The sequence below is a fragment of the Rattus norvegicus genome, chromosome 13, assembly GCF_036323735.1.
Source record: "Rattus norvegicus strain BN/NHsdMcwi chromosome 13, GRCr8, whole genome shotgun sequence".
In the NCBI taxonomy this organism is placed as follows: domain Eukaryota; kingdom Metazoa; phylum Chordata; class Mammalia; order Rodentia; family Muridae; genus Rattus; species Rattus norvegicus.
In genome coordinates this window covers 76,614,843-76,636,931 of record NC_086031.1, presented here as the reverse complement: position 1 = coordinate 76,636,931, position 22,089 = coordinate 76,614,843, and the positions used below count along the sequence as shown (strand labels likewise).

Here is a 22,089-nt window from a genome sequence, read left to right as displayed (position 1 = left end):
TTCAGATAAATATATGTATGCACACACATATATTACTTTGATCCTATTTATTAATTTCCTTTCCATTATCTTCTTTGTCCCCCATCCCCCTTACCATGTAATCTTCCTCTAACCAGTAAGTTCCCTTCTCCCTTCATTTCCTACTTTTTTTCCTCTTAATTGTCTTTTTGGTGTCCCACTACGTTCAATTAGGGATGCTGGCCTGAGCATAGGTGGGCAGTTATTTATTCAACCAAGGGCAACTTAGCAGGGCTACGCCACTGAGGACTAGGACTCTTCCTTTCCCAGTAACCCTTGACTCCTCAGAGCTCCTCGGGGAGGGGCGGGGCTTGTTGAGCCCCTCTCGGGTCCCTTGATGGGAGTCATAGCGCTGATCTTCGGTAGAGGTGTAAGTTGACCCACTGCACCTTTTCAGTGTGGTTTTGGTTCTTTCCAGTGACTGCGAGCACACGTGCATCGAATGGCTTGTCTTTCGGAATTAATGGAACATAAGGAAAAATTGCCTTTTGCGTCCCTCTTTTCACAGCCCCTCCCCATCAAGTCTCTCCTTCTGATATTTCTTTCGTATTCCTAAGAACACTGAGCTCGGTCCTAATCAAGGAACCGACATGTTCCTTGAATCTGACGTGAATACAGCATGTATGTTGCATGAAGGACGTAACTTAAACAGTGTTTGTGTGAAGGACATAATTTCATAGCGATAAGGAGCACCACAAGATTCAGCCGCAGTGCAAAGCAGGAGGGTACCGTAGTGGCTAAGGGAGGCTTCCTAAGTGACTAAAATCAGACCTGGACTTGGAGAATTTTTTTTTTAAGAGTTTGACAGGGGGCTTGCTCACTTAGACCTGTAAATCAAAGTTTCCATGTCCACACTCCCCCCACCCCCCTCAGCCAAGAAATGATGACAGATGTCATGGAGTCGAGCCTGTTGATGGTTAACGAGATTTTGGCGTGCGGCGGCGGGGGTCGCAGGGGGGGATGTAAGCACAGAGAACCAGACAGTAATAGAGAAACCGGCTCTGTCTCTGGAACATGGCCACTATGAAAATGACCATGCTGTTTCCTCTTTGGTGGTCTGAGGTGCTGGTGGGAGTTCTTGAGACCCAGTCTCCACCAAACAACCATGACGTTTCTCTTTCTCAGTGGGGGCAACAACTCAGATCTGAATTGGTAGTTAAACCACAGCTTCGGCTACTCAGCTCCCCAAGACTCTAATCACTCTTGTTAGCTCCCTGTACTCCCACACGGAAGCTGCCCTTTTCGGGCTGTGTGATGCCAGTAAAGTCACTTCTCTCACAGGACCAGGCGGAATTGGGCTCAGAGTCCTGTGAGATTTTCAGAATGCTTAATGGAGTATTAAAAAGGTATGGTGGGGTGGCCCCCACTGATGCTATGTGTCATGCTATACCAGAAGGACCTATACCACCCCAGCTTCTCATATACCCACATGGTAGTTTCTTCTTCTCAAATTCACTTGTTGTAAATGCTTACTCATTAGCATATAACTGAACAGAGCCAATGATTAAGTTTTGGAGAAATCTCACTTTTGGAAAGACAAAAAAGAGTCAACTGACACAATAAAACCTTTAGGGAACCAATGCTGATTAAATCCATTCTCCCTGGCTACCTATTCCTATTTGTGTTCATGTGTGTGATTATGGGGGCTCTGATGGATAATCTGAAAAAAGAGGGAGCATTGATTTGCTTTATAGTGTCAACTGCTAAAGATATCAAAGGAATAGAAATTAAAGGGGAACATGCATAACTAACGATTAACCATAAAGTGTATTTGTGTTAATTGATTTCTTATTGAACTTCATGTGTTCCCATAGATTTTACTTAGTTAATTAAAGTGGAACTTTTAATTTTTATTACGTGTGTGTGTGTGTGTGTGTGCGCATGTTTATGTGTATGTGTGTGCATGTGTGTGAACATGTTTGAGTGTGTGTGTGTGCGTGTGTGTGTGCTTATGTGTATGCCTATCAGGTATGGAGTGGAGGATAGTTTAATAGAATTATTTCTCCCCTTTACTCTGTGGGTCCCAGGCATCAAAGTCAGGTGGTCAGATGTGACAACAATGCCTTTACCCACTGAACCATCTTGCTAGACTAAAATTTGAAAATTAATTCCCCAAACTGGAAGTTATAAACACCCTGTTACGTGTCCCTAGAGAAAATTTATTTGGTGAAAATAGATATGAATTAAGTTTTAATTTAAATTTATTTTCTTGCTTGTTTTTTTTTAATGTGTGTGTGTGTGTGTGTGTGTGTGTGTGTGTGTGTGTGTGTGCGCACACGTGCACCTGTGTGCGCGCCTCGAGGAGGTCAGACCTAGGTGATTGACCTCCTTCCATTATTACATTTCTTCACACTTGCTTATTTCAAAACAGACATCAAGAATTCAGAGGTGATGGATGCCTAACAAGACCTCGGCAGCCAGTAAATTCTAGACTAGTAAAGCTATGCGAAAGGGATTTCCCTAGCGGAGAGGGAGAGACTGGGCCCTGAGTGGCATAGGAGCTGTGGCAAGACAAGTTTAGTTGTCCACAGTCTGTTCTGGGTCTTAGGAACATAGCAACGTTCTGAAGATGAGGCTGTTTGCTTTTGCCTTTTAGCCTTTTACCTTCCCTCCCTCCCTCCTTCCCTCCTTTCCTCCCTTCCTCTCTTTTCCCTCTTTCCCATAAGTTTTCAGTGTATTTGGATAATGGCCCACGAGTGCCATTGCTGGGTTATAGTATATGACTATTTGGAGTTTATTCAAAGATATCAAACTGTCTTCCAAAATGTCTGTAGTGGTTTTTTTTTCTCTTCATTTTCACAAGCTAAGAATAAAGTTTACAATTGTTTCGTGTGTCTGTCAGCTTTTGATGTTTCTATGTACTGGGTGTTTCCTATGCAATTAGTATGCAGTGTTAGCTCATTGTAACTTGTAATTCTCCAGTGATGTCATAATCGACATCTTTTCATGTAGTTTTCATCTGTTTATTTCCTTTGGGAGAGTATCTGTTCAGATATTTTGCCCCCTTGAAAATCTGACTTTTTTTTTATTGTTGAAGCTTTTGGTGCGGGGTGGTAATGTATTTTTGAATGTGATTCTTTTATTATATTTTTGCTTTCGTACATATTTCCTTCCTGTCTAGGGCTTGCTTCTTCATCCCTCGGATGGATCATTCTTTTAAAACGAAATGTGTTTTACATGTGGTTTCTTCCTTCCTGAGAATATCCCGTTATGAACCAGTATACGAACAAATCAAGGGAACTTAAAATTAAGTTCTCAGGCCTGTGAGCATACCTTGCTAGTCTCAGCACTGAAGAGGCAGAAGCAGGCAAACCTCTGAGTTTGAGGCTGGCCTACTCTTGCAGGCTAGCCAGAGAGACTCAATGAGACCCTATAGCAAAATACACAAACATTTTCTCTTAATTACGTGAATGCAAAGTTAATTGTTTCTTAGACTAGGAAAGAATGATCAGGCCTTAAAAATGTGGTTAGCATGTCTGCTGCAGGATTGTTTAGTGTCTTAAGCTCTCTCCGTCCTTGTAGCCCCACACAGGTTCGCTGCTTCTAATCATTCAGCCTGATAATCTTTCTTGTCTTGTCTCTCCCTCCTTTCTTTAAATGTCCTTTCATCACGAGACATTTTCCTTCCATTCATATCACTATCTGAGTTTTCTTATTTATTTATGACTTGAGGCTTCCTGGCTGGGTAGACTGGGACTCAGTTCTCAGTTCTATAGTTCATGGACAGTTGGGGGATCTGTTAGCATCTTGGGATACGTAAAGCATTCATCACATTGTCTGGCTCTGGTGAACAGCAAATGCTATTTTCTTCTTTTCTTTCCACCCTCTCTCCATTTACAGCCAAAGGCCTTTGCTCTTCTTGGATTTCTAATTTTCCTTCTTTGAGGTTAACTATCTCCCTCTGGGAGCAATAACCTTCTCCCCCTACACCCCTGTTTTCTTCTCTCTTAAGTGTCCTGTGCTCAGTACCATGTGTCTTTTCACGTCTCCTAGTGACCCTTTCCTACAGACGTAAGTGAGAGTGTATTAGACCAGAAGCTTCCCTTTTCCCTTTAATGTTTGCTATTTTTTATACTTCTGTTGAATAGCTACAGAGGCACTAAAATCAGGAATTCGTAATATTAGGGTGCACCCAGCGATGAATTACAATGTTCCCTTTATTGTGACATGTGTAAGAGTCAAAGGAAGTCAATAACAGAAATCCTCTCATAAGACTGGCTGTCTACTTAGGATAGGTCTATATACCTAACATGAATTCAACACTACAGACCATACGTGGTCAAGTTAGGCAGTCAGAATGCAAGCCACTGGTCTATGGGATTCATTTTCGTGTGGTACCCCCATGGTCACTGCTCAGACCTGGGCCCCAAGCTCTGACAAAGAGAGAAAGATCCCAGCTAAACAAGTTCAGGGTAATGGCCACAGGGTTGCTGTGAGACAGTGAAGACAATGGTTCAGTGTGGTGGGAGTGGGCTGGGGATGGGGAAGAAGGCTGGTGACTGTGGGAGCTTTATTAATAGGAGAGCCTGACCATGAGACACAGGCTCCCAGAACAGAAAACTTCTTTCCCTTCCTTCTTTCTTCCTGTCAGCTTACTTCCTGCTTTACAGTCATACATACATGGCCCAGTGAAAACTGTGTTTGACATAGAATTTAACTATTTACTTTGTACTTCAATATTTGAAAATATTCAACGTTCTCTCAAAGAGGATGTAAGCAAGCTATGACAAAGCTTGAGGCAAGAAGTAATTCACTAGAAACAACACAAAAGTGAAAATTAAGGATCAGTTCAAGGGAATTGAGGTCCATAATGGAGGCAGAACACAAGATCCATGCTACAAAGGTCATGGGTGTTAGATTAGGTCTGTTTACGCACTGAAAAGAGAAGCACACATTCTTTTAAAATAACGTTTCTAGAATGTCAGAAAGCAAACGGATGTAGTAGAAGGGCAACCCGTTTTGACAGACAGCAATAAGTAAGGTTGGGACAACGGGTTAATCCATAAGAGGAAGTTATCTCCATAAAGGGTACAGATCTGTATTTTAGAGGGGTAGGAGTGAGGTCACTGAGAAAGGTCAGGGCCAGAGTGTGCAGTGTCTGGGGAAGGTGTTTGGCTTTACTGAAGCCTCTGAAAATTTTCAAGCAGGGAAGTATTGGCTTGTGATTTTGAATCACGCTGCTGAGAGGAGAATGTTGATTGAGATCAAGAGTGTGAAAGCATGTCAGTAGGCAGTGTTCTTCCAGAACACTCAATGTGTTTATCCTCTCTGTCTCTCTGTGTCTCTCTCTGTGTCTCTGTCTCTGCAGTTAAAAAAGAACATTAAGCAAAAACCTACTACAGTCATTTCTATTTTCTCCTCCCTAAGCATGGTATAAATTCACGTGAAACAAGCTCGTTTTATTTAGAAAAAAAATCACCGTAATGAGTTCTTTTGCTCAGAAAGTGGAACACGTGGAGAGAAGTGACTGCTTCTGTGTGGTAAAGTGATAAAACTCCATGCACATGGAGAGCCCAAAGGAGAGCACTGGAAAGTGAAAGGGGGTACCAGTGCAGGGTGCTCAGGAGGCAGCAGGGGAGACCTGGAGCACATGGGGGTGTTCTGTGTGGTGAAGATGGGGAGTGAACTTGAGGACAACAGCGACTAATACTTCCAGGAGTCTATTGGCTTTGCCAAAATCCCTCTTGAACTTTCCTTTCCAAATAAGACTCACTTTATTTTTTATTTAAGTGTGTGTGTGTGTGTGTGTGTGTGTGTGTGTGTGTGTGTGTGTGTGTCTGTGTGTGTGTTCCATATGTGTATGGGTGACCACCACGAAGGGCAGAAGAGGGCGTCAGGTTCCTTGCAGCTAGTGTTCTAGGAGGTTGTGAGATGCTGTTCAGAGCTGCTGGGATCTGAACTTGGGTCTTCTGAAAGAGCAGCAAACACTCTTCCCTGGACTGTCTCTCTAGCTCCCTTATAAACTTCCATTGGCACTTCAGTAGGTGCAACAGCATAAAGCTAGTGGTGTTTTGGGGAACAACAGAAGGGTTGGCATTCAGTGTGGAAAAGGCAGTGTTGGAAGAGGAGCACAGGCCCCAAATCTGACAGTGAAGGAGTCACAGAGATTGGGACTACTCATGGAGGAGAGGGGAGCACCATTGTCCCGACCTGTGGGAAAGAGCTAACTCAATTGGAGTTGTGATTTGTCTCTTTTTATTTCATTTCACAAGTCTGAAGTGTTTAGGGGTATGTATCCAGGTAGCAACATGTGATGTGTGCATGGGTGCGTGTGTGCGTGCGTGTGTGTCAGAGACAGATACATGATTATACACATATTTGTGTATATATTTGTACATATATATATATATAAATGCATGTTCAATCATTGGAAAGTCTTCTTGTGTATTTCCAGTGTAGATAATTATGTCTATAACTGCAAACATTTCCTGAACTTTCTTTAGTAGGTTTCTAAGTATGGAATAGCATTCTTGGGAGAAGTTTCTGGGTCACAGTTGCTTTGGCATTTTAAAGGTGGCATTATCCCTGGTGAGTTATGATGGCAAATGTGGAGGCTTTCACTCCTTGGAATTTCAGTCTCAACTTATCAAAAAACAAAAACAGAAAATAAGGATTAGCAAATTGTTCAATGTTAGATTTTTTTTTTCTTTTCAATGGTTGCAATTTCTGCATTTGATTTTTTTTTCAAAAGGTCACTGGAAACTAAGAGTTTAGAAAATGTAGTGTTGAAACTGGAAAAAAAAGCACTTTAATCAATTTCTATTCAAACCAAGATTCCCTCTTGCAGTTGTTTCCCCTGTGACGAGGTTGTACGGTAGAGAGAAGTGGGGAGCAAGGAGGTTATTGTTTTTGTGAAACTCTTTGGTTTTAACTATGACCTTTATCTTACATAGGAGGTAGGATGTTCTGTATTAAGTGGAAGAAATTTGTGGTGAAGAAGTAGAAGAATTGTAGCTTGGGGAAGCTCAGCTGTGAAGGAAATGAGACCCTACAATGACAATCCATAAGCCTACATCTGAAGACTCTTGAGTAGGGTGGGAGAATGACTGGGTGATTGCAGAGACCGTCATTCCTGGGGTGTTCCATAAGCTTGAGAAATCCAATGTGTCTGGTCAGCTTCCGAGAGTGCAGCCTTTTCTCCTCTCAACAACTCCTCTTGTGCCCTGTGCCACCAGCTCAGGAAATGATGGCATCTTTGGATATTTGCAATAAAATCAAAACAACAATAATATAAAAACCAAGTGTGATTAATTCTTTAAGTCTGTGCATAGCTGCAGCCTCCTAAATATACCTGTTTCACAAGACCTCCTGTACTGAAGGACACAGGAAGATATATGAAAGGTTTTAAGGTCACATCCCACAGTCAGTGTTATTTATCAAGCTTAAATTTTGCATAGATAACAAAAAGTGTGGATCTCTCCTAGGTTCCAACCTTGGGAAATTTCTGAAGTACTTAGGAGTATTTTTATCTGTAATGAAGAATCCTTTGGCATCAGGGGAACTAAATTACTTTAAAACTTTACTATATAATTACCCTAATCTATCATTGCCCTGTTGATATTCCATTATAGTTTATTAATCTAGGTTCTTTAGTTGCATGCTGGATATTTCAACTTTTTCTTTTTCCTGCAAAATTTTACTTTGCAGTTAATTTGTTGCTGACTAAGGAGCTACACAGGTTGCTTTGGCGGTTTATCCTTAAAAGCAATGATTCTGGCAACTTGTCAGAAGGGAAAACCAAATAACCAAGGGAAACACCATTTTCCCTTTCCTTCAAGCTCAGGTTGTCTCTCTGCCTCACTGAGTCCACTGAAGTCTTTGCCAAGTGCTGCCCCTGATGCAAGCTGGGGAATTCTTTGTTTTTCCCAGCTAATATGCTTTTCTAAGAACTGTCAGCACCCGGTGCAGTAATTTACAGCATTCCAACACCATGACGCTCAGTGGTTTGTGGACTTGATAAATACAGGGCCAAGACTGTAGCAGTGTCTTCAAGTCTTCATTCCCAGGGCTGGCACGGAGTGTAGGAAGACAATGCCTGGGAGTTTAATTTGCATAGAATTTTAGAAAATCTGCTATACTAGGAGGGGCCAGGAGTGCTGTTTGCATTAGGGTGGCTGGGACTAATTGGAGACAGATGTAGGATTAATATTCCTGAACAGAGTTCAAACACAGGAATATAATAAAAGAAAATAGGAGGGGCCATATTGTCGGGTATTAGCAAGGAGCATCACTGAGGTAGAATTATGGTGACTTAGATGCCCACTCAATCATCAGGTGGGTCACTTTTAGACTGATCAAATTACAGCATCACTCTAATGAGTCATAACAAAGTTTGGGGGAAATATATACCTTAAGATTTCCTATATCTTTAGAAGTTGGATGGATAAAGGAAGACGCATGAAAGGTATTTAAGATAATTTCATTTTCCCAGGCTTAAATTGCATATAAATAGTAAAAATGTAATTGGATTATCTTCTTGGTCTAACAGTTGAATAAGAGAAATTCCCAATGAACTTAATTAAGAGTTTTCTCCTAAAACAAAACAAAAAAAAAACCAAAAAAACAAAAAACCCCCACTGTATATTAAAATACTAATCTTTCTTTAGGATAAACCTAGAACAAAAAATTTGTAACACCAGGGATGGAAGAGCAACAGTCATTACAGTTGAGGGCCTTGCAGCTGCCATGGGAGCTACTTGTGTGGTGGAATCAGGGCCTTACACTTAGGTGGTTCTCTTAATGTCTGTGTGGGATAAGCAACAACTCTGAGGCTAGAGATCCTAGTTAAACAGGTCCTCATCCATTCAGCAGAGCAGGAGGCCCTGGAATGCTAGAAAAAGAGAGGCGAATGCTAGCAGCAAACCACTGAATTGAGAGCGGGCCTGGAGGAATCAGAGAAAGGTTTGAAGGAGCTGAAGGGGTTTGCAACCCCATAAGAACAACAACACCAACCAACCAGAGCTCTCAGGGACTAAACCACTACCCAAAGACTACACAGGGACAGACCTATGGTTCCAGCTGCATATGTAGCAGAGGATGGCCTTGTTGGGCACCAATGGAAGGGGAAGCCCTTGGTCCTGGCAAGGCTGGACCCCCCAGTGTAGGGGAATGTCAGGGTGGGGAGGGGGGTGTCCGGGGAGGGGAATACCCTTATAGAAGAAGGGGGAGGAGGGATAGGATAGGGGGCTTATGGCTGGGAAATGGGAAAGGGAATAACATTTGAAATGTAAATAAAAAATATCCAATAAAAAAGGGGGGCAGGGAGAGTTAGTCTTATGGCCTCTGTAGCTCATGTTAGTCCAGTTCAGCTGTCGAGTTGATCAAAGATACCATGGTTACCATTCCTCTTGAGCCAGAGTGCTAGAGTTACAGGTAGACCCCTGTAATAATGACAGCCCTTGGGTCACTTAATTTGATAGACAGATAAAGTAGCAGTTGGGTTTCTTAACAAGTCCTTGATGCTTCTCTTTTTACTAAAAGAGAATAATCTTAGTGTTCCCAAGGGAAAATCATGCTTTGGGTCAGAGATGCCATCTTTCTCATGAAGGAGGTGTGTTTGAGCCAGTGTATTCTCTGTGTAAAAGGCCTTCTCAGATTAGATCAGATATGACTTGGGGTTTGCGTAGGGGCAACTCACAGGTGAGAAGCACCTCATTTGGTTTTGTGTTTGAGTGGGCTGAGCAAGTGGGGAAGGTTGTGAGCCCAACGGGCTTTAGAACATGAGTTTCAGTCACGTGTGACTGCTTGGCTGGGTGCCCCCCTTTTCCTCCATTTGTAACGAAGTTCCACATTCAACCTCTGAAAGTGTTCTCACATATAGATCCTGTTTACATAAGAGCTTTGATAAGACACCCACAGTCACACAAGAACTTTAAAATGTGTTCTGGAAGGGTATCCTCTAGACCCTCTTGTTTCTTAACATTTTGAACAAAATTCTTGCTCTGTTTTCAAGACTCTGAAGTTTTAAAATGGATTCAGCTCACGCTAAACTACTCATTTATTCAGTTTGCCGTGCCCTGGGGCCAGTTAAACCATCTTGTATTGCTGCAAGATTTGGTTTTAGTGATTAAAAATAAATTTTAATCAAAAAATAAAATTAGTAAAAGTATACTACTGACTTTTCTACATCAGAGTTTTTGCATTCTCTCTCTCTCTCTCTCTCTCTCTCTCTCTCTCTCTCTCTCTCTCTCTCTCATCTTTTCTATATTCCCTTTTACAAAACCAGAATGAAATGTTCAACCCCATTTGTTGTTCAAAATTGGGGCATGTTTTTTTTTCTCCTTAATTCCTTTGCTGGAGCAGCTGCGTGGTTTCTTTTGAAGCTTTTCACTTAAATTCCCCAAGAATTCCAGAGTTTATGTGTCACAGAGAAGGACACAACCTTTCTCCAGTGTTAAATATAGAAACCACTGGAGTTCACTTCCTCACACCACCACATGCATGCATGCCTGGAGATCCGGCCTGAACATCTTCCCAGCAGGGTTCATTTGTTGCTTACAGCAGTAGTGCCCTCCGTTATCATGAGCTCCTGTTTTCTGCAGGATTTTTTTTTTTTTTTTGGCTTGTGTTTGGTCCCACTATCTCTAACAGAAAGCTCTTTAGGTTTCTGGGTTCCCACGCACAGCACATCCTGTGGCAATAGCTTAACAAGGTTGTGATCTGGTTGCATTCTAACTTATCTCCCTCAAAGACTGGACTTCCTACTCCTGTTTATACCTGTGCCCATTACCGCCTTAGTGGCTGTACTATGCTTTTCAAGCCTTGTCTTTTATACCCTTTTTCCTATAAAAGTATATCTGTGGAAGATAAAGTATTGCTGGTAAGACCATTTTCCTTTCCTTCTCGTTAAGGAAGGTTTCATTCTCTAGCCTTCCTTGCATCTGGGGGTGATAGTGAAGATATCTATAGATAGATAGATAGATAGATAGATAGATAGATAGATAGATAGATAGATAGATAGATGGGATTCAGCTACTATTAGACATAGTCTAAATTTCCTAAACAGATACACTTATTACTCAAGGCAATTTTCCATCCCTTCATAAGGCCTTGTAAGTTCCAAGTAGATCTTTTATATGTATCAAAGTTCATGTTTACTACATCCTCATTGTTAAAGAGGCTGGCATGTGGAATAACACCTGTATCAATCCCTTTAGCTAAGTTATGCTTTGATAACAAATGACACCCACACTAAAAGTGAATTCAACTCTAGTAAGAGTTTTTATTCAAGGTACATATGCCCATTGTGGCTCAGATGATGTTGTGCTCCAGGTCTACATTGAGGAATCTAGGGCGACGATGTAGCTTCTACTTGGAGCACGAGTAAGGAAAACTGAGCCTAGTTGACTGCATGTTGTCTCTTAAAGCTTCTATGTGTAAGTGACTGATGTCAGTTATGTTTCCAATGAAGTAGTCTAAAGCAAGCCACTGGCTAGAGCTGATGCGTTGCATGACATATGAACCCCTGAATGGAGGGATATCCAAGAAAGGAGAGGGGCCAGAATATTTTAAAGAATACTCATGCCATCTGTCACAATCCTCTGAAGACACTTCCCTGGCTACTTCTTAAAGATGGAGACAGAACCTTATCTCTGAATACTCAGCTCCTTCTCACAGTGCAAAGTGGTAGACCAGATGGCTTTTGATGGTTTGTTGTTACTCTGAATACAGTTGTCAATGAACAAAACAGGTCCAATCAGTCTAACTCGATTAAATTCTAAGGACATGCGTCATAGGTGGAAGTGCCTTTTAAATAGCCCGCTTCACTTAGTTCAGAGAAATGTCCATCTCAAGATGCTTTAAACCTTTCCAAAATCCATCGCCCTCAGCCTATCATGGAGCACCAGTCCTGCTGAAAAATGAAGTGAAGATTCGTGTTGCTTATTAGTAACACGCATGAAAGTGTGATGGTTTCTGAAATTAATAATGGAAAATTCATGTGGATTCTGATGGGAAATCTCATTTCTCCCTCATTCACATGAAAGGGAAGCCCCATCTTTCCTTCCATCCTTTCTGGGAAGCACCCAAGGGACATTCTCTTGTTTCTTCCCACTTCATACATATTTCCTACTAAGGGAGGACTAGTTAATCTATGCTTAAGAGTTTGTTATTCTCTGGGATGGGTCCTCTTCCTAGAAGGCAAGGTAGACATTAAAAGCAGAAACGAGGGGTTGGAATTCAGTGAAAGGGTGCTTGTCTAGTGTGTAAGAGGGCAGTGGTTTGATCCACAACACTGCAAAGAATCAAAGTAATATGACCAAACCTCAGGGGTTTTCCTCCTGTGCTGACTGTTAAATAGACACGGGGTGTATACTCTCCTCTTTTTTTGTACAAAGTTTGCTGAAAGTTAAAGGGACTGATGTATAGAGGTCCCAGTTCTTCTTGTTCTCCTTTTGGTGAACATATAGGGCAGCCAGCTAGGCAGGAATTCTCATGATCTTGGCAGACTTAATGTCCCTGCTCTTGACTTAGGGAAACCAGTCTGGCTTCAGGTCCATGCCAAATATTTAAATAAGTACCTCAGTAATTCCATGATGTGGTTGAGCCTCCATTAGTCTAGTGATTCCTCAGTAATATGGGTTACTCTAGATTTACTGAGAGTTTCAATCTTGAGGATTGGAGATGGTGATTGGGCCCATTCTTGTGGGATTATGTGTAGTCCTATAGTTTGAGAGTACAAGATTTTTTTTAAAGGCATGCTATAAAGTGCAGAATTCAGACAGGAAAAATGGTTTGTTTTTTCTATTAGCTAGACTCCTAGTATTCATAGTATTAAAGTTATCCTCTGCATGACAAAAATTGGAAAAAAATCCAAATAAGAAAAATTGGCCAAAGACTATGCACTGCTAATTCCTCAAAGAAACAGATGAAGAAAATTACTGTTACTCTTTTATTGCTATCTTTAGATGATATGATCTGATTCTGTGGCTTTAAGTGATATCTACAGATGATACTCAAGTTTTTGTCCCTGGTTCTAATGTTTCTTTAGGGCCATGAATTTGCATATGCATCTCTTACTGACATCTCTTCTATAAGGGCAAGTAGTTTTTTAAAAAGACAATTCTATGTTTAGAAAAGAACAAATGATGCTGTGACATCCTCCAGACCTGATTCTTCTTCCCAGTACCATTCATTGGGTATTTAAAACACTAACTAAAGGATACCCCTGACTCTCCCCTCCCTGACCTTACGTATCATATGTCCTACTAAGACTTGTACCTGTATTTCTTGAACCTATCTTCTTTTTTCTTTTGGGAAACTTGCCTAGATTTTGCCACTTCTCCCTCTGTTCTCCTCTAACCAAATTCACTTCAATAAATATAACATTTATTCAGAGAACATGACTGGAACCATGTGATTGCCTGATTACTGATTCAGTGGTTCTCTGTTTCATCCATGGCATTAATTCCAAAGCAGAAGCTGATCTGTGTTCAGGTATCAGAAATGTTGCTACAGTGAGGAAGATCCAGGCCTCTGTTGGTGTCTCCTAGGTAGAGTTCGTGGAGGCTACTAAAGCCCTGCAATACACAGGGCAGCCCTTTACATCAAAGAATTATTTGATAAAAAGTGTTAATAGTACTGAGGTGGAGACACTGACAGAAAGTCCAACTCTCTGTCTTTAACTAGGAAGTCTTTGGAATACCCCTTTTACAACTTCATCTTCTGTCTCCTTTACCTCCCTTCATTCTTCCTACACGTGGAGAACATGTCTAGAACATGGTGGGCTGCTCCCTTTCCTGGTTATCACTTGTTCATGCCTCATCTTTTTTTCTTTTCACTTTTACTTTCTATATAATTTTCTTTTCTTTAAAACATAAAAGAAAAAGAGTTTTTATTTGTTTTCCAGGGGTGACACAACAAAGTACTACAGACAGGATTATTAACAGAAATTAATTTTTTCGTAGTTTTGGAGTTAAAAGTTGGATATTAATGTGTTGGCCAGCTTAGATTGTCTCTGATGTTTCTCCTTGAAGTGGGCACCAATAACTTTTCCCAATCTTCTTACTGTCTTCCCTCTACTGTCTACACTCTGTAATTGAGTCTACATTTTCTCTTCTTATAAAGACACCAGCAGTACTGGATTAGGGTCCACCCTTCAAGCATTATCTTGTCTTTGTAAAAATGAGGATTTGTCTAATTCAATGCTGTATCCAAAGCACTTAGATTGATACCAGGCATTTAGCTAATAATACATACCCAATAAATCAGTCCAATTGCTTAGTAACAATGTCTGTAGGATTTGGAGGCCAAAGAGTTTTATGGATGGTTTGATAGTTTCCTTTGGTAGGAGAAGCCCCTAAATTGGACTCTTTTTCCTTTTGGTGTCATGAAGCTAATGAAACTAAAACTGAACAATGAGTGTCAAGAGTGTACACTCACTCAAATGCCAAAGGATGGAGAAGAGGAAAATTGTTGGCAAATCAGGGTGTTGGCTCCAAGTTGTTAAAGACTCTCAGGAATAGTGAGAGAAGAGCAAGGGAGAGGCCAGCGTGAACAGGGGGAGAACTTGGCTGACCTTTTCTTGGAGTACGTTGAGATCTTCCTGAAACTCAAGTGTCACCAACCCTTTTATGGTTTGGTGTTTCCTGCCCAGTTGAGTGTTTTTTTTCTTTCTTGGGGAAGAAGAGAAAGCAGATGAGAAGATGAGACCCAGCCAGTTTGACCATGCTACAGCTCTGGGAAAAAATTCAAATTTTTAAATTATCAACATGTTTAAATGAAAAAAAAAGCCTATGTAATAATCTGGTCTCTAAAGGTTCTGAAAGTCAAGGAGACACAAAGTATGAAAGCAGAAATGCTGAACAATTTAATCTCACTTCAGTTACCCATTGAACATCTGCATGCTAAATCAAGAGTCAGTGTTGTCAATATAATGTATCTTTGGTTCCCTGAAAAGTAACCTGGATAATAGAAATTATCATAAGCTAGACATCAGATAATTAACAGGCACACATTTTTAAATAGTCTCACTATATAGCACTGGCTAGTTTAGAATTTACTATGGAGACTACATTGGCCTCAAGCTTGTGATATTTCTGCCATGGAGTCTATATTTTCTTAGAATATCCCCAGTAGTGGAAGATAGCCACAAAACACTTTATTTTTGGTTCTTCTGCTTAGGTTTTTAAAACAGGGAAGCTCTTGACTCGGGAGAAAGTGGCCTACTCTCAAAGTGACACCAAAGTCACACTGCCTTTCAGGAGAAAAGTCTACCAAGAAACAGTTCACTTGTGGAGTTGCTGAAGCACTTGTGGTTATAGAATCTTCAATAATCAAAGGGCCTCACAGACCAAAGTTTAATGGGGGATCCTGGACTACAAGCAAAATATCTGATATGGTCTAATCCACTGGGGATAAAGAAGGTTGCCTAGGAAAGGTATGCCATGCTTTTAATACTTAGAATGTCACATAAAGAAGGGAGTGACAGCAAGGAGGATTAACTGGGAGGAAGTAGACAGATCCACTGGATTGGCCATGGCAGGTTAGGATTAAGAGAAGGCAGAATGGGAAATAACTGCATGAGAGATACAGAGAAATGAAAGTCTGTGTGTGAAGAATGGCTGGATGGAATGTAAATTTGGGGATATTCAAAGGGACACATGCTTAGGAGGTGACTGAGATAAGAAGAGGTCCTGAGGTGCAGACTCGGGGGATGGGGGATACAGAGCCATGGCAGTGAGGTGGACTGAAGAGAAATCATCAAGATCTTTCCATAGCAGGAAGCAAGTAGGGCTTCCAAAAACATGAGGTATGGTGACTCCTGAATCGAGGAGACAGCTGGCCTGGCCTCAACTGCCCTTGAAGAGATGGCTATGTGTGGAGATTCTTGGATTCTTCTAGGACTATCTCAGCCTGGATGGTTTCATTTCAGGGTAATGTCAAGGGTGCAGAACTCAAACCTCTGTATGACTGCATTGCACTGGCTCTGCCGTCAAAGTTACTGACAATCAATCTTGGACTAGAAGTTAGTTAGGGTCCTTGTTATAAAGGGTCTCAACTCCTTGCATCACAAACAGAGCAATTATAAAACAGAAACAAACACAAAACAAAAACAAACAAATACCCCACATCATCAGCTACCTCTGTGTCCTCCTTGAGGATTTCTATAAACTTGGATGGAGGTGAGGATTACACTCAGCTCGTTTCTAGATGTCTTGTGGAGTGAATGGAGATAAGAAATTGAAAACAGAGAACAGGAGATAATGGACACCATGTGTTGAGCTAAAGGATTGAGCAGGGAGCCAAAGAGCACTAGAAAGGAGGGCTTTCTGGTGTGGGGAATAAAGACTGTCCAGACTCACACTAAGTCAGAAATGAAGTCTGGTTGTTCGGGATAAATTAGGGGAGAGTCTCTTAACACAGCTTCTAGTTGCTTGGTAGCTACAGTTTTGTTTTCTTCTGTGCAGAAGCTATGCAATTCACAAAAACGAGAGCAACAAAGAACAGAAGAACACAATCAAACCACCCCAAACTAGTGAGATGACCCTGAGTAACCTTAGTCTATGGAACTCCATTTCTTTTGTTGAAAACATGAAGCAGCAAGGTCAAATGATCTCTAGTATGTAACAGTTCTAACGACTCAAAGCCTTTGCTATTTCCTAATTCAAATCCCAGATATTCTCTACTAAAGTTCAGACTTCTGTTTAGAGGCCCAGATTAAACATACTAGCTCTTATATTTAGGTTAGGTTATCTTTATATGTCTGCTTCCTTTCTAACATTCTGAGTTGAAGTCTCTTCGGCTCTTCAGGGGGAGGAATAGTGTGCATGTATCTTTCTGGAAATCACAAGTGACCTAGTTTCTCTAGAATGAAACGTGACCACATTGTTTATATTTTGTTTGTTACCAGGCAATGGAGGGGAAGACTCCTAGGATGCTGTGTCAGATGTCTTTTGTACCTTTAGTGCATCTGCAGAGGGAAGAGTGTAAACACTGCTCTGGGGAGCGGAGGAGGCTATAAGGAAATGAACAGTAAAGACAGAGAAGCAAGATGGCAGCGGTGGAAAGGGAGCAGAGACGGCCTTGGTGGTGCAGAGGAGAATCAGGGAGCCTGCTCTTTGCCTATGAAGAGTAGAAGACAGTAGTAGCATCCAGATGATTGTGTCCAAACCCAGCAACAACAGACTACACAGCTCCTGACTACTGCCAAATGGTAAGCTTCACAAATATATGTTTCTATGATCTGGATTGTACACCCAGCAGATAGGCATCAGAAACATTTCTTGGCAGAAACTGCCTTAATGTAAGATCTAGTAGTCCGTAGGAGGGTGTCTCACACACCTGATGGCTATGTACTTTTATCTGCAAGCTAAGCTGAGATTTAGACAAGGTTTTGAAAGGTACATTTTTTTTGTTTTCCCCTTGAGAGTTGACTTGGACTGTGTAAACTATTTTCGTCCTGTTTCTTCATTATCACATGTTTAATTTCTGTCACAAGATTCTTCTTCACTGTTTGTACGGACAGAGAACAAATCCAGATAGAAACTTCAGCATTATTGATGCCGTGATGTCTCTTAGTGGCCATCTTATAATGGTTATTCCTCATTTCTCTGCAGTACACCCCCCCCACACACAAAATGTGCATGAGGGAGAGAGGGAGGAGGAAAAGTGAGAGGGACAGAGAGACAGAGATAGAGACAGACTTCATAATATAGACGGATCTGACAGATTTGTTATATTTTCCCCCTTGCCTCCTTCATTTCCTTTTAATAAGATGAAAAAAATGTCTCTGGGAAATCAGAAGGATGCCTTAACTGGCCATTTCCGAGGAACATGTGTACACACTAGCTTCCAACATGCAATCAAACCCTTCAGTTTATGTATGCATATCAGTAGGCCTCACTGAAATATGGTCTTCCTAGAGGCCCCCTCCTGTTGGGAAGTCCTGAGGCTGTGATTGTTTGGTAGAAGGGACGAAGGACTGACTATAATCTGTGAGGAGAGAAATCAGAGAAGATGAGACACCACCGTAGACTTTAAAGGATAGAAATAATCTGATAAGAAGAACATAAAACTTTACTTCAGGTTGGGATTATCAATATCTCGTACACTTCCGTGTAATTTTGTGATGTTTCTATCTATCTATTACTACCCCAACAAATCATTAAGATCCAATGATGTTGCCTATCATTAACAATGGTCAGGAAAATGTTTTTCATCTGTAATTAATTCTTAAAAATTGGAATATTTGGGGAATGATTCTTAGAGCTGGCTCTTTGATGGTCACGTCTAAGGCCATGTGTACCCATGAGAATGGAATGATGGATTCCAGATGAATTCAATTCTATTTCAGGCTCATAAGATTCTTGTTGATTAAGAACAACTTTTTTACTTAAGAATTGGTACAGGTACCTCAATGATTGCTATATAAATACCAGGCGCTATCACTAAAATTTCAAGAGTGGTTGCCTGTTACATATATTTTAATCTAGTAAATACTGTTACTATTTATCTAAACTAAAAAAAAATCATTTCTGTTATTTTTCCTTCCTCTCCTATTTTAAAGGTTCCATGACAACTTGAGCAGTAATCTGCTTAAATTTCCCACCTAAAGAGACCTTTCCTCCTGCATGTAGAAATGAAATTCCCAGGCCCAAAGATGAGGGAACAAAATTATGTTCGCACTTCAAAACTCCAAATGAAAGAAGTCTCAGTGGAGTCCAAGTCCTGATCAGAGGGCTTTGTATGATTTTTTCAGGCACGACCATAGGCAGTTAGAGTGATTTTTTTTAACTAGAAGGCCTCCAGGGGAAAACTGCCTTCCCCAACCCCACTTGGGGCACATTTATAATACATCATAGTTTCTTTTTTTTCCCCTCTGTCTTTATTAAATTGGGTATTTCTTATTTACATTTCAATTGTTATTCCCTTTCCCGGTTTCCTTGTCAACATCCCCCTAACTCCTCCTCCTCCCCTTCTATATGGGTGTTCCCCTCCCCACCCTCCTTCCATTACTGCCCTCCTCCCAACAATCCCATTCACTGGGGGTTCAGTCTTGGCAGGACCAAGGGCTTCCCCTTCCACTGGTGCCCTTACTAGGCTATTTATTGCTACATATGCAGTTGGAGTCCAGGGTCAGTCCATGTATAGTCTTTAGGTAGTTGGCTTAGTCCCTGGAAGCTCTGGTTGGTTGGCATTGTTGTTCCTATGGGGTCTCAAGCCCCTTCAAGCTCTTTCAGTCCTTTCTCTGATTCCTTCAATGGGGATCCCATTCTCAGTTCAGTGGTTTGCTGCTGGCGTTCGCCTATGTATTTGCTGTATTCTGACTGTGTCTCTCAGGAGAGATCTACATCCGGTTCCTGTCCGTCTGCACTTCTTTGCTTCATCCATCTTATCTAGTTTGGTGGCTGTATATATATGGGCCACATGTGGCTCTGAATGGGTGTTCCTTCAGTCTCTGTTCCAAACTTTGCCTCCCTATCCCCTCCCAAGGGTGTTCTTGTTCCCCTTTTAAAGAAGGAGTGAAGCATTCACATTTTGATCATCCGTCTTGAGTTTCATGTGTTCTGTGCATCTAGGGTAGTTCGAGCATTTGGGCTAATAGCCACTTATCAGTGAGTGCATCAGTGAGTGCATCTCAGCTCCTTCCCAAACCCCATTGCTTCACATCACGCTTTCTCACACTTATCTGGGAACTTTGCTGCCATGAGGCTCAGGCTGGGGACTTTGGGTTAGTTCTCACCTTTACACTGTAATCTGTTTACAGGGTCTGGGAGGAACCTTAAAGGTAGATTTCCCCTCCAACTTGGAACCCAGAATGTGTTTATTCCCAGCTTGTGGGCCCCTTTTCATCAGAAATGAAATGAAGCCCATGCCTATGGTGACCTATCTGTCCCTCTGAGGTGTGTCTCTCCATGAGCACAAAAAGAGCAGGGAATATCACTTTGCCCACTTTCAGCTTCCGCCTTATATGTCCCAGCAGGAGGTTTGACTTGATTGACAGGTCACTGTGACACCAGTGAGCCTTCTGACAGCTGACCTCCCTATGGTTCTAGCTTGGTCCTTTGGTTGAGTGATTCTCCATGAATCATTTAAGTTTTCTGAGCTTCCATTTTACTGAAAATTGGGACTATAATTCTTGTCCCATGGATTTGTTATGAAGACAATACATAATACTGGTAAAAAATAGCATAGCCGGCAGGCTGCAACTCAGGTAAGCAGTTACAAAATCTGAAACACAGAGCAGATTCATGGTCACTTCTCTTGTGCTGCTTAAGCAGAAGTCAGGAGTGTCAAAATACTTTAAATATATGTGAAACCCAAGGCTATTGATGACCTCCTAATGTCTGATTACTTTCCTTTTTTAAAAAAAATTGGATATTTTTTATTTACATTTCAAATGTTATTCCCTTTTCTGGTTTTCCATCCACAAGCCCCCTCCTCTTCTTCTATAAGGGGGTTTCCCCTCCCCAAACATCTGCTCCCTTCCTGCCTCCTCGCCCTGACATTCCCCTACCCTGGGGTTTCTAGCCTTGGCAGGACCAAGGGCTTCTCCTCCCATTGGTGGCCAACAAGGCCATCTTCTGCTACATATGCAGCTGGAGCCATGGGTCTGTCCATGTGTACTCTTTGGGTAGTGGTTTAGTCCCTGGGAGCTCTGGTTGGTTCGTACTGTTGTTCTTATGGAGTTGCAAACCCTTTCAGCTCTTTCAATCCTTTCTCTAATTCCTCCAATGGGGACCCTGTTCTCAGTCCAGTGGTTTGCTGCTAGCATTCACCTCTGTATTTGTCATGCTCTGGCTGAGCCTCTCAGGAGACAGCTATACCAGGCCCCTGTCAGCATGTGCTTCTTGGCTTCATTAATATTGTCTTGTTTTGGTGGCTGTGTGTGTATATATATATATATATATATATATATATATATATATATGCTGTATCCCCAGGTGAGGCAGGCTCTGAATGGCCATTCCTTCAGTCTCTGTTCCAAACTTTGTCTCCATATCCTTTCCTATGAATATTTTTGTTCCCCTTTTTAAGAAGGACTGAAGTATCCATACTTTGGTCGTCCTTCTTGAGTTTCATGTGGTCTGTGGATTGTATCTTGGGTAATTCGAGCTTTTGGCCTAATATCCACTTATCAGTGAGTGCATACCATGTGATTTTTCGATGTGATTGGGTTACCTAACTCAGGATGATATTTTCTAGTTCCATCCATTTGCCTATGAATTTCATGAACTCATTGTTTTTGATAGCTGAGTAATATTCCATTGTATAAATATACCACATTTTTGGTATTCATTCCTCTGTTGAAGGGCATTTGGGTTCTTTTCCAGCTTCTGGCTACTATAAATAAAGCTGCTATGAACATAATGGAGCAAGTGTCTTTGTTATATGTTGGGGCATCTTTTGGGTATATTCCCAGGAGAGGTATAGCTGGGTCCTCAGGTAATAGAATGTCCAATTTTCTGAGGAACCTCCAGATGGATTAACAGAGTGGTTGTACCAGCTTGAAATCCCACCAACAATGGAGGAGTGTTCCTCTTTCTCCACATCTTTGCCAGCCTCTGTTGTTACCTGAGTTTTTAATCTTAGCCATTGACTGGTGTGAGGTGGAATCTCAGGATTGTTTTGATTTGCATTTCCCTGATGACTAAGGATGTTGAACATTTTTTAGGTACTTATCAGCCATTCAATATTCCTCAACTGAGAATTCTTTGTTTAGCTCTGTATCCCATTTTTAATAGAGTTATTGGCTCTTTGGAGTCTAACTTCTTGAGTTCTTTGTATATTTTGGATATTAGCCCTCTATCTGATGTAGGATTGGTAAAGATCTTTTCCCAATCTGTTGGTTGCCGTTTTGTCCTAATGACAGAGCCCTTTGCCTGACAGAAGCTTTGCAGATCTATGAGGTTCCATTTGCTGATTCTTGATCTTAGAGCATAAGCCATTGGTATGTTTTTCAGGAAAATTTCCCCAGTGCCCATGTGTTCGAGGCTCTTCCCCACTTTTTTCCTATTAGTGTGAGTGTATTTGGTTTGATGTGGAGGTCCTTGATCCACTTAAATTTAAGCTTTGTACAGGGTGATATGCATGGGTCGATTTGCATTCTTCTACATACTGACCTCCAGTTGA

At 41.4% G+C, this 22,089-nt stretch overlaps 1 long non-coding RNA gene across 1 annotated transcript in view; it reads left to right on the top strand.

The window, feature by feature from the left end:
- Positions 1 to 16,870: 16,870 nt before the first annotated feature.
- Positions 16,871 to 22,089, top strand: part of LOC134481581 (uncharacterized) — an 82,062-nt gene continuing 76,843 nt past the window's right edge. The window contains exon 1 of the long non-coding RNA XR_010057264.1: positions 16,871 to 17,170. This is a non-coding gene — a long non-coding RNA (uncharacterized LOC134481581). The remainder of the gene's footprint in view (positions 17,171 to 22,089) is intronic.